At 38.9% G+C, this 13575-nt stretch overlaps 1 non-coding gene across 1 annotated transcript; it reads left to right on the top strand.

Annotated features, from left to right (window-relative positions):
* Positions 1–12871: 12871 nt before the first annotated feature.
* LOC140847234 (U6 spliceosomal RNA) lies at positions 12872–12978 on the top strand. The gene has a single exon (XR_012127033.1). It is a non-coding gene; the product is annotated as a U6 spliceosomal RNA (small nuclear RNA).
* The last annotated feature ends 597 nt before the right edge of the window (positions 12979–13575 follow it).

Genomic DNA, 13575 nt, shown 5'->3' with positions numbered 1-13575 from the left:
GCTGATATCGGAATACAGCAAAGTTGCAGGATACAAAATTAACACAGAGAAATCTGTAGCTTTCCTATACACTAACAATGAATCAATAGAAAGAGAAATCAGGAAAACAATTCCATTCACCACCATCGCATCAAAAAGAATAAAATACCTAGGAATAAACCTAACCAAAGAAGTGAAAGACTTATACTCTGAAAACTACAAGTCACTCTTAAGAGAAATTAAAGGGGACACTAATAAATGGAAACTCATCCCATGCTCATGGCTAGGAAGAATTAATATCGTCAAAATGGCCATCCTGCCCAAAGCAATATACAGATTTGATGCAATCCCTATCAAATTACCAGCAACATTCTTCAATGAATTGGAACAAATAATTCAAAAATTCATATGGAAACACCAAAGACCCCGAATAGCCAAAGCAATCCTGAAAAAGAAGAATAAAGTAGGGGGGATCTCACTCCCCAACTTTAAGCTCTACTACAAAGCCATAGTAATCAAGACAATTTGGTACTGGCACAAGAACAGAGCCACAGACCAGTGGAACAGATTAGAGACCCCAGAAATTAACCCAAACATATATGGTCAATTAATATTTGATAAAGGAGCCATGGACATACAATGGCAAAATGACAGTCTCTTCAACAGATGGTGCTGGCAAAACTGGACAGCTACATGTAGGAGAATGAAACTGGACCATTGTCTAACGCCATATACAAAGGTAAACTCAAAATGGATAAAAGACCTGAATGTAAGTCATGAAACCATTAAACTCTTGGAAAAAAACATAGGCAAAAACCTCTTAGACATAAACATGAGTGGCCTCTTCTTGAACATATCTCCCCGGGCAAGGAAAACAACAGCAAAAATGAGCAAGTGGGACTACATTAAGCTGAAAAGCTTCTGTACAGCGAAAGACACCATCAATAGAACAAAAAGGAACCCTACAGTATGGGAGAATATATTTGAAAATGACAGATCCGATAAAGGCTTGACGTCCAGAATATATAAAGAGCTGACATGCCTCAACAAACAAAAAACAAATAACCCAATTAAAAAATGGGCAGAGGAACTGAACAGACAGTTCTCTAAAAAAGAAATACAGATGGCCAACAGACACATGAAAAGATGCTCCACATCGCTAATTATCAGAGAAATGCAAATTAAAACTACAATGAGGTATCACCTCACACCAGTAAGGATACCTGCCATCCAAAAGACAAACAACAACAAATGTTGGCGAGGCTGTGGAGAAAGGGGAACCCTCCTACACTGCTGGTGGGAATGTAAATTAGTTCAACCATTGTGGAAAGCAGTATGGAGGTACATCAAAATGCTCAAAACAGACCTACCATTTTACCCAGGAATTCCACTCCTAGGAATTTACCCTAAGAACGCAGCAATCAAGTTTGAGAAAGACAGATGCACCCCTATGTTTATCGCAGCACTATTTACAACAGCCAAGAATTCGAAGCAACCTAAATGTCCATCGGTAGATGAATGGATAAAGAAGATGTGGTGCATATACACAATGGAATACTATTCAGCCATAAGAAGTGGAAAAATCCAACCATTTGCAGCAACATGGATGGAGCTGGAGAGTATTATGCTCAGTGAAATAAGCCAAGCGGAGAAAGAGAAATACCAAATGATTTCAGTCATCTGAGGAGTATAGGAACAAAGGAAAAACTGAAGGAACAAAACAGCAGCGGAATTATAGAACCCAAAAATGGACTAACAGGTACCAAAGGGAAAGGAACTGGGGAGGATGTGTGGGCAGGGAGGGATAAGGGGGGAGAAGAAAGGGGGTATTAAGATTAGCATGCATGGGGGGGAGGGAGAAAGGGGAGGGTGGGCTGCACAACACAGAGAGGACAAGTAGTGACTCTACAACATTTTGCTAAGCTCATGGACAGTAACCATAATGTGGTTGTTAGGGGGGACCTGATATAGGGGAGAGCATAGTAAACATAGTATTCTTCAGGTAAGTGTAGATTAAAAATTAAAAAAAAAAAAGAAAAAGAAAGAAAGAAAAAGAAAAGGGGGATTACTCCTTGATGGGATAAAACTATTCGTAAATCAAAGATCAACGCATGCTTTAAATATCCTTAATGTTGATCACTTAAAGGGTGTCAGATGATCAGCTATGGAGGTACTTTTTTCTGATAATATTCCTTTCTCTTAATAAAAAAAAAAAAAAAAAAAGCAGTTCCTGTGTGCTGACCTCCAATGAGGTCTGCACAGTGGTATAGAGGGCATGTCAAAATGTGGGCAAAGGGTCTGTTTGTTTCTATACAGAAGATCAAGGCCTAGCTTGGATACCCAGAAAATGAACTAAGATATGATATGAGGAGGAGCTTCCGGCATCAGCACTCTCTGGAGGACTTGTGCCGGGGGATGATCATCAAAAAGCCTCCACAGGGATCCAGATGATGCTGCGGTTATGGCTGCATCCAGCCCACCGTCTCCTGGACTTGCCATAGGAATGAGGAGGGAGATGTCTAGGCTGGCATGTGCATACAGTGAGACAACGAATTTGACCGGATCTGTACTGTTGGAACTCAACCAGGTGTTGGGAGGGGTGCAAGTTGTAGCACACCAAAATCTCATGACTATAGACTATCTACGGTTAAAAGAACATATGGGATGTGAACAGATCCCAGAAATGGGCTGCTTTAATTTGTCTGATGGTTCAAGTACAGTTGGACAATATCCATCATATCATAGATAAATTTTCACAAATGCCTAGGGTGCCTAAATGGTTTTCTTGGCTTCACTGGAGATGGATGGTAATTATAGATTTGCTTTGTTTATGTCACCGTATTCCTATTATGTTAATATGTGTGTGCAAATTAATTAGTAGTTTAAAACCTATACATACTTAAGGTACTCTACAAGAAGATATGTCAAAGAAATAATCAATCCTCCCATATTTTCTTCCATATGCTACATCTATAGCTTTTCTTCTTCCTTCCTAATTACAACCCTTAAATAGAATTCGTGCCTCATATCGAATTTACCGAGTATCATCATTCCTCCAGGTGGTAAAGATACCTCGAGACAAGTGCTGGGCATAGAAGCCACAGGGCATAAATCTGCAAAGAAGTAAAAAGCTAACCTTTTCAAACAATATGGCTTCTCTCTCACTTACCAACTTTACAATTCCCTGTATGGCCCAGAAGATGACTGGTTAGCCAGAGACGGGTAAGATTCCTCAAGGGAGGAACAAACTAAGACAGGCACAGTCGCAGGGGGCCCATCAGGTGAGAATTTGGGGATCAACAGAGGTGAGGCTCAGAACCTCACCCCCCCTGCTTTGAGAGAAATCTTCTGCATCCATGGATGTCTTGCTGCCCTTGTCTAGCCTGGATTAATACTTAGTCCATAGGCACACACCTGATCATCTGATCATCTACATTTGCCCTCTTACAGCACTAAACTATGTTTTCTACCTTTATCTTGCATCTACCTACCACTTCAGCATTTTATTAAAAATAATAATAATAATAATAATAATAATAGAGGGAGAAATGTGGGATCAACATATAAATCAAGTACAAAAATCAAATGAATATTCATATTTGACCTGATTGTTTATAGGTCATAATGTGTGATCAAAACCGAAAGTTTCTGTGATGAATGCCCTTGTACTGTTCACCATGTAAGAATTTATTCACTATGTAAGAATTCGTTCACCATGTAAGAACTTGTTCGTTATGCTTCAGAAGATTGGAGACTGATGAGAATTAGGCTTGAGATGGATTAATGATTGTACATTGAGCATTGACCCCCCTATACTGAATTTTATTGTTGTTAAGAACCATTTGATCAATAAATATGAGAGATGCCCTCTCAAAATATATATATATATATTTTATATATATATATATTTTATATATATATATATATATAAAAATAGGAAAAAACTTCATGAAAAGACATGTAAGAGCTTGATACTACAAAACTACTGAGGCTGACAAATGAATGTAAATAAATGTAGGGATATACCATGTTTTGAATTGAAGACACAATATTATTGCGATGTGAATTCTCCCTAAGTGATTGTAACTCCAGGGGAAAATCCTAGGGCAAAATACCTTTGAAACCAAAATCAGTGAAAGGGAGAAATAAAGTTTATTTCTTACAAGCAGTCATCCACTTCTGCTTCCCCACAAGGCAACCAGGTGGCAGTCAACAAGCCCCCACCCAACCTCTCCAGTCCAGATAAGCCCTCTATTGCCCTTGTAATTACCTATTGATATGGAGATGGCTACTCCTCTCCAACCCCTGGAAACTTCCATTATATGAAGATGCACTAAAGCCAGGCAAGGGATTCTGGAAATACTGCAGTTTTACCCACAGTGATCTATAGGATCAATGTAATTGCAATCATAATTCAGCAAAAATTTTAATAGAAGATAACAAGCTGATTGTAAGCTCATCTGAAAATACACAAGGCCAAAAATATTCCTTCTAGACATTCTTGAAGAAGATTAAGTGAGAAGGGTGACTTATATTTCCAGATATCAAGACTTATTTAAAGCTATAGTAATCTGAAAAGAATGATACTAGCACAAGGATAATAGAAAAATTAAACAGAATAGAGAGTCTTAAAGTGAACTCACATTTATATGGTTACCTGATTCATGAAGAAAGTGACTCAATATGGGTGAGGGCAAAGGATGATATTTTCAATAAGTGATACTGAATTTATTGTGCTGGGGGTTACATCCATCCCTGCCTCACACCACGTATGTGAAAGGGCAAGCTCCCAGATTCTATTTCAGCCAATTGGGACCCGGATCCTACCTCAGCCAATCAGGACCTGGATCCCATTTCACCCAATCGGAGCTTGGTCTCTCCTCTCCAGTCAGCAAAGAGCTCACCCACCACCCTTAGACCCTGCCAATTGACCAGAGCCATGACCTATCACCCCACCAACTACCCCTAGATCCAGCCAATCAGCCAGAGCCACAACCATCACCCCACCAACTGCCCTAGAACTCTATAAAACCTTTGTGGTATTGAAACTCGCTCTCTTTCTTTGGCATCTTGCCACTGTGATGGTGTAGATGAGAGATTGAGCTCGAGCTAGCTCGAATGAAGGCTCTTTGCTTTTGCATCGGTGTTGGCTCCTTGGTGGTCTTCTGGGAATCGTGACTTCGAGCACAACATTTGGGGGCTCATCCGGGATCGCAGAGACCCCCAAGACTCCTGACCCAGAGGGCCCTGTGCCAGCTGGTGGGTGCACTCAGTTATCTGTCTGTCCTTGTCTACCTGTGTCTCACTCTGTCTTTATCTGTGTCTCACTGTTTTTGTTCGAGCAAGCCTGTATAAGCCTGTAGGAGCTCCAATCTGTATCTGGGTCAGCATTGACTTAGGCAGACGCGCTGGCAGGTCGCTGACCAGGGGTCTTGGGAGACATCCCTTGCCCCTGTCTGGAGGACAAGGTCCTCATCTGTGAGGAAAGTCAGCTGCCGCTGCAGTCCGACACGTCCTCAACTTACTTTCAGTTTTGTCTTCCTGGCCGCGGCAGATTCTTCTCTGTAGGCATCTGTTTGTTGTTTGTCGTGTTTGTCTTAGTCTTGTTGACAGAAGAAATGGGACAGACGCAGATGACCTCCTTGTCTCTCATGACAGACCATTTTTCTGAGATGTTAGGGAGAGAGCTCACAATTTGAACACAGACATCAGGAAGGGAAAATTTCATGTTTTCTGCACCTCCGAGAGGCTGTCCTTTAACGTTGGCTGGCTGCCCGAGGGAACATTTAATCCAACCACTCTCTTACAGGTTAAAGATATCAGGGGAAGAGCTAATAACCTCAGTGTGGAAGTCCAGAAGGGTCGGTGGCAGACTTTTTGTTCTAGTGAGTAGCCAGTTTTCAATGTTGGATGGCTGCCAGAGGGAACCTTATCATTATGTCTCAGTCTGTATGTTTGTGTGTCTAAGTGTGTTAATGAAAATATCTTTCTACCTCTGGATGGTAATGAAATTGATTTAAAGACAAGTGCTTGTGAAAATTGGGCATTCTAAAACTTCCAGATAATTCTGATAAAAAAATGTTAAGCATTAATGCTAATTTGGGTTTGCCTGAGGCGGGCATGTCCTTGTAGTTATCAGCTGCCTAAGTTTACCTAAGGTCATTTAAGTCGATGTTATCTGCTAAATCTTTTAAGAATAAACTGCTTAAAGGCTTTGCTTTGTCTAATATTCAGTAAAGGTCTTGTAAGTAATCTAGCATAGTTGTTACGAATGAGTGAACTAAATGAGTGTGGCAAGTGAACACCTTTTTAATTGTGTGTTACAGTGTGTATACCTACCTGCGGCCTGAGAATCTTTGTAGTAACCTAAAATCTTAAAGTTTTGCTAAGTTGATATACTTTATGTTTAGTGAGAGATTGTGCTGTAAAGCTCATAGTTACAGAAATTATAAAATGTTCATAAATTTGTCAATCTAAAGAATGCTAGTGTAACAGTTTACAATAGCCTGCTTCTCAGTGTTCACTAGAAATTAAGGTACCTAATGGTTTTAAGTTCTAATTAAAACTACTTAAAGTAATATGGAAAACATTTCTGCATGCTAAAGAATGTGTGTTTTGACAATAGAAAGTAACTGTTCTAAAGTACAGCTGTTTATTTAGAGGGAGAACTCTAAATATAAGAAGGTTGTAGAAAGTTTTGGAAGAATTTAATATGGTCATGCTATATAAAATTAAAGCAAATGAGTCTTGGTATCAAGTACACAGCAAAATTAGAATTTTGTTTTCAGTTAAAAAGACAGTTTTCTTAAACTGTTAGTCTGCTCTTAATGATGAAAGATTGCAAAAGGCTTTCTAATTGTTTTATCAAAGAAGTTTCTCATGCTTAAAGTCTCAATGAATTGTCTATTTAAGAAAATGACATCTTAATATTAAAAAGACTAAAAGCTAAAGTTTGCTAACAACTGTGTAAACTTCTTTATTTGCCTTTGAGGTATTTTGTCATTCTGGTTAAATAGATAAGTATTGCTTCATAGCAACCTATAATACTATTTAAGCAAGTGCCAAATAAACTTTCTTCTGACAACTTCCCAAAATCAAATTCAAAAAGGTACTTTTATCTCTAGTAAATCTGATATTTTCCAGAGGGCCCCTGGAACATGTCAGAAGAATTTTTTTTCTCATTGGAGAAAGTATTTGACTAATTTGGCTTATTTATCTGATATATACTTACCTGCTTAATTACCTGGAAAGCACTGTCAAAGTGAATGATGCTAAACTTTGTTACTGAATGTTTTTTTGTTACAGAAATATCTGAATTTCCTTATGTCTACTGTCTTGCAGTAAGCTCTCATCAGATCTTTAACCATTGTCATTTGTAAGTCTTTTGCCATTTATAGTCACTGTTTTATTACTCCTACACTAGTAAAGAACTAGATTTCAGCAGAACAGGTATTGGTTACATAGGATTAAGTAAACTAAGGAAGATGGTTTTGTGACTTTTTGTTTCAGATGTTGCTGATAAAGTGTTTTAAGCTTTTTCTCTTAAGCTGACAACAGTTTCATGAATGACAATACCTTTATAAGCAGAACTGAAACATTTATCTTTCTCTCTATCTGACCCTTCAAGAATTTAAAAGTTTTCAGTATTTTTATGTTTCATGGCAGTATGTTTATTTGCATAAGTTCAATAAGAACCTGCTTTCCTTGTAAGAGGACAAATTAAAAACACATGTTATACTACCAAGGCTTTGATGGAATGTCATACCTGAGAGACAAGTGCATAAACTCAGATTATGAACAGCTTTAAGGAACTAAGGTTGACTTTATAAAGCCAACAAAGCCCCTTGGAAGAACTGGCCTGGTACCTTGCTTACAGAGTTCCCAGCAGCCTTACCAGGTGAGTAAGGAAGGTCACTTCCTGGCAGGCGCAGGAACCTCAAGAAGAGAGGAATTCACCCAAATCTACAGGTACTGCAGGCAAAACCTGATGACAAGTCTGGTTTGGCTGTCTGGCCTCAAGAGGCCTTTAAAAGTTCAATCTGAAATTCCTTACAAAAAGTTCCAGCAAGGCACGTTTAAAAGAGCCTATGTAATCAACTGCTATTCTTGCTGCACCTATACAAATAATCAAGCCAACTGTTAATTGTTTTCTTAATCTGGCTAATTCTAATAAAAATAAGGGTGATTTTAGAGAAAAGTGTTGTTTCAATAATGCTGTCTTATCTATACTAAATCCTAATATCCAGAATTCTAGTTTCCCCATAATACCTGATTATGATTCTCAATTAGAGTCTTCATATTTCTAGTTCTCATATTCAGCCATGCATTCTTAATCTCGTCAAGTTTGTCCTTCCAGAATAGAAAATCCAACTCCAGATGTTGCTACTTAACCTAATAACACAATTTGTTTTATCTTGCCTAGAAGCCACAAAACTGCAAATAGTAATAGAAATGAAACCCAGAATAGAAGTGCCAACCTTCTGAGGCCCTCTTAACTGACCAGTGATGGAGACCTAGCTGCACCCTTTACTTCGCCCCCTCTCAGCACTAAGGAGCCAGAGCGGTCATCGCCCCTTTCCCCTAGCAGCAGCTAGGGTCTCCATCTGTACAGGGGAGAATGAGACAGGGACCATAGGCCTACACAGAATAGGGTGAGAGCCTCTGGAGAAAGCAAGGCAGGATATTTGCAATCAGAGCAACGTAACTACATGCTGGAAACCTGCCCCCCTACTAAAACTGTGTTGAACATTAAGCTCTAGAATCATTCTTCAGTGAGATCAGTTAATGTTCCCCAGATAAAGAAGAGTAGCACATGTTGTATTATGCTAATCATTTGTAATCGTGTATAAGATTCACTTTAGCATACTAAAAGGCCCAGGCCTATGTGCTGTCTTCACTCCTTCAGATCTGACTAGGTAATTTTGCAAGCTGAGCAATTGACTTAGCATGCATACCCAGCTGTAGACAGCATAGTAAAAGGCAGGTTTCTTTAGCAAATAGACAATATCTCAGCCCACCTTAGAAGATGGGCACACAGTCTTTTGATGTGCGCCCGAACCAAGGCGCCAGTGTCCCAGAGAGAAATCAAGGCAGGAAATTATCTTTAATATTCAAGGACCCCTTGCCATCCTACTCCTTTTACTAACCCTTGGGCCCTGTATCATCAACAGGCTGGTCCAGATTCTCAGAGACCACGTGGGGGCCGTCCAACTGATAGTCCTCCATGCTCAATACAAGCCCCTAGTAATCTTGTTACCTTTAGACCATGTATCCTCAATAAACTGATAACTTTAATTAAAGATAGAATTAATACAGTCTAGCTAATGGTGCTAAGACAACAGTATCAACCTTTATCTCCTTACAACTACAAAACCTTATTAGACCCATGATTGGGTCCCTTCTTAGGATCCAGAGAAAGGGGGGAATGAAAGGGCAAGCTCCCAGATTCTATTTCAGCCAATTGGGACCCGGATCCTACCTCAGCCAATCAGGACCTGGATCCTATTTCACCCAATCGGAGCTTGGTCTCTCCTCTCCAGTCAGCAAAGAGCTCACCCACCACCCTTAGACCCTGTTAATTGACCAGAGCCATGACCTAGTACCCCACCAACTACCCCTAGATCCAGCCAATCAGCCAGAGTCACGACCATCACCCCACCAACTGCCCTAGAACCCCATAAAACCTTTGTGGTATTGAAACTCGCTCTCTTTCTCTGGCACCTGGCCACTGTGTTGCCACAGGTGTGAGATTGAGCTCGGGCTAGCTCCAATAAAGGCTCTTTGCTTTTGCATCCGTGTTGGCTCCTTGGTGGTCTCCTTGGGATTCACAACTTTGGGCACAACAGTATGAAACATAAATTCCAGATTGATTATAGAGCTGAATGAGAAAAGAAACCACAATAAAGCTCTAAAAGATAAGAGAATAGAATTCATGACCTGGGGATTGGTAAGTATTTCTTAAGATACAACAAAACACTAACTGTAATGAAAAGACACCATCGAGAATGAAAAGGCAAGCATTAGAAAAAAATTTGCAATCGATCTATCTCATGAAGATTATATCCAGAATATATTTTAAAACTCCTGTATATCAAAAAGAAAGATAACCCAATCAGAAATGGATGAAGACTTGAATAAGTATTTCACAAATCAGGATATCTGTGATGGTTAATTTTATATTTCAACCTTGACTGGCCACAGGGTGCCAAGATATCTGGTCAAACATTATTCTGATGTGTCTGTGAGGGTGTTTGTGTAAGATTAACATTTGAACCACTAGACGGACTAAAGAACATTGCCCTTTGTAATGTGGGTGGGTCCATCTAATAAGCCTAAACAGAACAGAAGCTGAGCAAGAGAGAACTCCTGACTACCTTCAAGCTTGGACACTGGTTTTCTTCCTGCCTTCAGACTAGAACTGAAACACTGGCTCATCCTGGGACTTGAGGCTGTTGAACTGGGACTGGAACTACTATAAGCTCTCCTGAGTTTCAGCTTGCCTTCTGAGAACCCTGATACAATATCCAAATAGCAAGAAATATGTGGAAGGTGCTCAACATCATGAGTCATAGGTGTGATGAAAATTAAATCCACAATGAAAAACCACCTCACAGCCATCAGGCTAGGATAACTACATTTTTCATGAAGTACAATTTCCTTCCATAAATGCACCTTTTTGAAGAGTATGCTTAGATGTGTTTAATAAATGTATTGCATCCTCACCATCAAGATGTGGGCTATTCCCATCATTCTACAAATTTCCCTCATCTTCCTCTGCAGTCAGTCTCCTCTTGGTCCTGCGGCATACACCTCAGGAAACACCGATCTGCTTTTTGTCACTATAACTTAGTTTTGCCTGTTCTAGAATTTTACGTAAATGGAATCATACCATATCTTTTGGGTCTGGCTTCTTTATCTTAGATTAATGTTTTTAAGTATTCATCCATGTGGATGCATGTATCTGAAGTTCATTCCTTCTAATTGATAGATAAACTACATTTTATTTATCCATTCATTTTTATGGATATTTCTGTTATCTCTAGTTTTTTATTATTATGAATGAAACTATGAACATTCGTGTACAGGTTTTTGCATGAATATATATTTTATTTCTCAGGAAAATATATAGGAATGGAATATTTATATGTCTAAAGTTAGATATATATATATATATATGTCCAAGTTTATAAAACTGCCAAATTATTTTCTAAAATGATTACACCATATTACATTCCCACCAGTGATGTCTAAGAGTTCCTCTTGCTCCAAATTTCACTAATACTTAGTATTGTTAGATTTTTTTTCCTTAGTTGAGCCCCTCTAATAGATGTGTAGCATATCTCTTGTGGTTTAAATTTTCACTTCTCTGATTACTAATGAAGTTGAGAAAATGGCTATATTTAAAAATTGGCAGTACCAAGTGTCCAAAAGGTTGTAGAGTGAAGATTCTGGGAGATAAATTTCAATTCTTTTGAGTATATACTCAGAAGTGGAATTGGTGGATACGAATTCTCTCTCCCCACCTAGACAATTGCCTGGACAGTATCTGTCTGATGTAACAATTTTGAACTCTAGAGTCTTAAGGCTTGCCACTTCCAAGGGAAGGGTTGGATGGTAAATTGAAGTTAATTTTACTTGATTTCAGCACTTAGCACAGTAGCAGATGCCCACCCCCCACCTTCAACCATGTGGCAGGCCATTGTGCATCTACTCCTGGAGCAGCTTGCACAGTGGTGGGAGCCAGGGTGGGCCAAAAAGGACCGTTTTTTCCAAATATCAGGGATCTGTGCTCTGATCACTGGTTGCTGCACCTGATATTAGAGGTACAAAGAGAAGAGCAGCCATTGTTGTTCCACCATCCCCCATTGTTGCAAGCCCCTCCACCAGGGTGGAAGTGATGCCAGGGGATTTAAAGAGCCAGCACCCTATTTCCCACCCCCACTTCATTTTTCTTTTTCCCCCTTTGGGACCCAGACATTAAATACTAGGACATTCAGAACAACTGCATATATGAGAAAATTAGAAAGTGACCACATGTACCCAAGGAAAGGCAAAGACTCAGAAAAGTCCTAAGAAGGTGCTAAGTTTACACCTCAGGATTATCCTTGGCTCAGAGACAGCCTGCAGCAATCAAACGAACAAAAACAACCAAAACAAAAGCAAAAAAGAGCAAACCCTGGGGAAGGGGGAGAATCTGATTTCCAGAGTTACTACATTACTATTTTCAAGTATCCAGTCTTCAGCAAAATACACAAAGCATACAAAGAAACAGAAAACTATGGCCCATTCAAAGGGAAAAAAAATGAACAGAAATTGTCCCCGAGAAATTCTGGGGCTTACTCTGAAACTCAGAATTCTCAAATTCTAAAAGTACAATAATTGAAATGAAAAATTAACTACAGGGATTCAAAGGCAGATTTAAGCAGATAGAAGAAAGAATCAGTGAGTTTGAAGACAGAATGATGGAAATTATCCAGTCTGAGGAACAGAGAGAAAAAATATTACAGAAAAAGGAATGGAGCCTAAAGTACCTGTGGGACTCCATCAAGAGGACTGACATATACACTGTGGGGGTCCCAGAAGGAGAAAAGAAAGAAAGGAGCAGAGAGAATATTTAAAGAAATAATGGCTGAAATACCAAATTTGATGAAAGACATGACTATAAACATCCAAGAAATTCAACAAACTCCAAGTAAGAAGTGAGAGACCTACACCAAAACACATCATAATCAAACTTTCAAAGGACAAAGAAAAAGAGGGAGAATATACAAATGGCCAATAAGGACATGAAAAGAGGCTTAACATCACTCATCATTAGGGAAATGCAAATCAAAACTACCTTGAGATACCACCTCACACCCATTAGGATGGCTACTATAAAAATAAACATATAGTGCTCGCTTCGGCAGCACATATACTAAAATTGGAATGATACAGAGAAGATTAGCATGGCCCTTGTGCAAGGATGACACGCAAATTCGTGAAGCGTTCCATATTTTGCATCTACCTACCACTTCAGCATTTTATTAAAAATAATAATAACAATAATAATAATAAAGGAGAAATGTGGGATTCACATATAAATCAAGTATAAAAATCAAACAAATAATCATATTTGACCTGATTGTTTATAGTTCATGATGCGTGATCAAAACCGAAAGTTTCTGTGATGACTGCCCTTGTACTGTTCACCATGTAAAAACTTATTCACTATGTAAGAACTTGTTCACCATGTAAGAACTTGTTCGTTATGCTTCAGAAGATTGGAGACTGTTGAGAATTAGGCTTGGGGTTGATTAATGATTGTGCATTGTGTCCCCTATACAGAATTTTATTGTTGTTAACAACCATATGATCAATAAATATGAGAGATGCCCTCTAAAAAAATAAATAAATAAATAAATAAATAAAATATATAAATAACAAGTGTTGATAAGGATGTAGAGAAAGTGTTGGGGAGTGCAAAAGTCTTTTTGGAAGAGAGTATGGAGGGACCTCAAAAACTAAAAATAGAATTTCCATGTGATCCACCAATTTCATTTCTGGACACATACCCAAAATAATTGAAAGCAGGTTCTCAAAGAGATATTTATACAC

The sequence above is a fragment of the Manis javanica genome, chromosome 17 (assembly GCF_040802235.1).
Source record: "Manis javanica isolate MJ-LG chromosome 17, MJ_LKY, whole genome shotgun sequence".
In the NCBI taxonomy this organism is placed as follows: Eukaryota; Metazoa; Chordata; class Mammalia; order Pholidota; family Manidae; genus Manis; species Manis javanica.
This window is presented reverse-complemented; position numbering and strand designations above follow the sequence as displayed.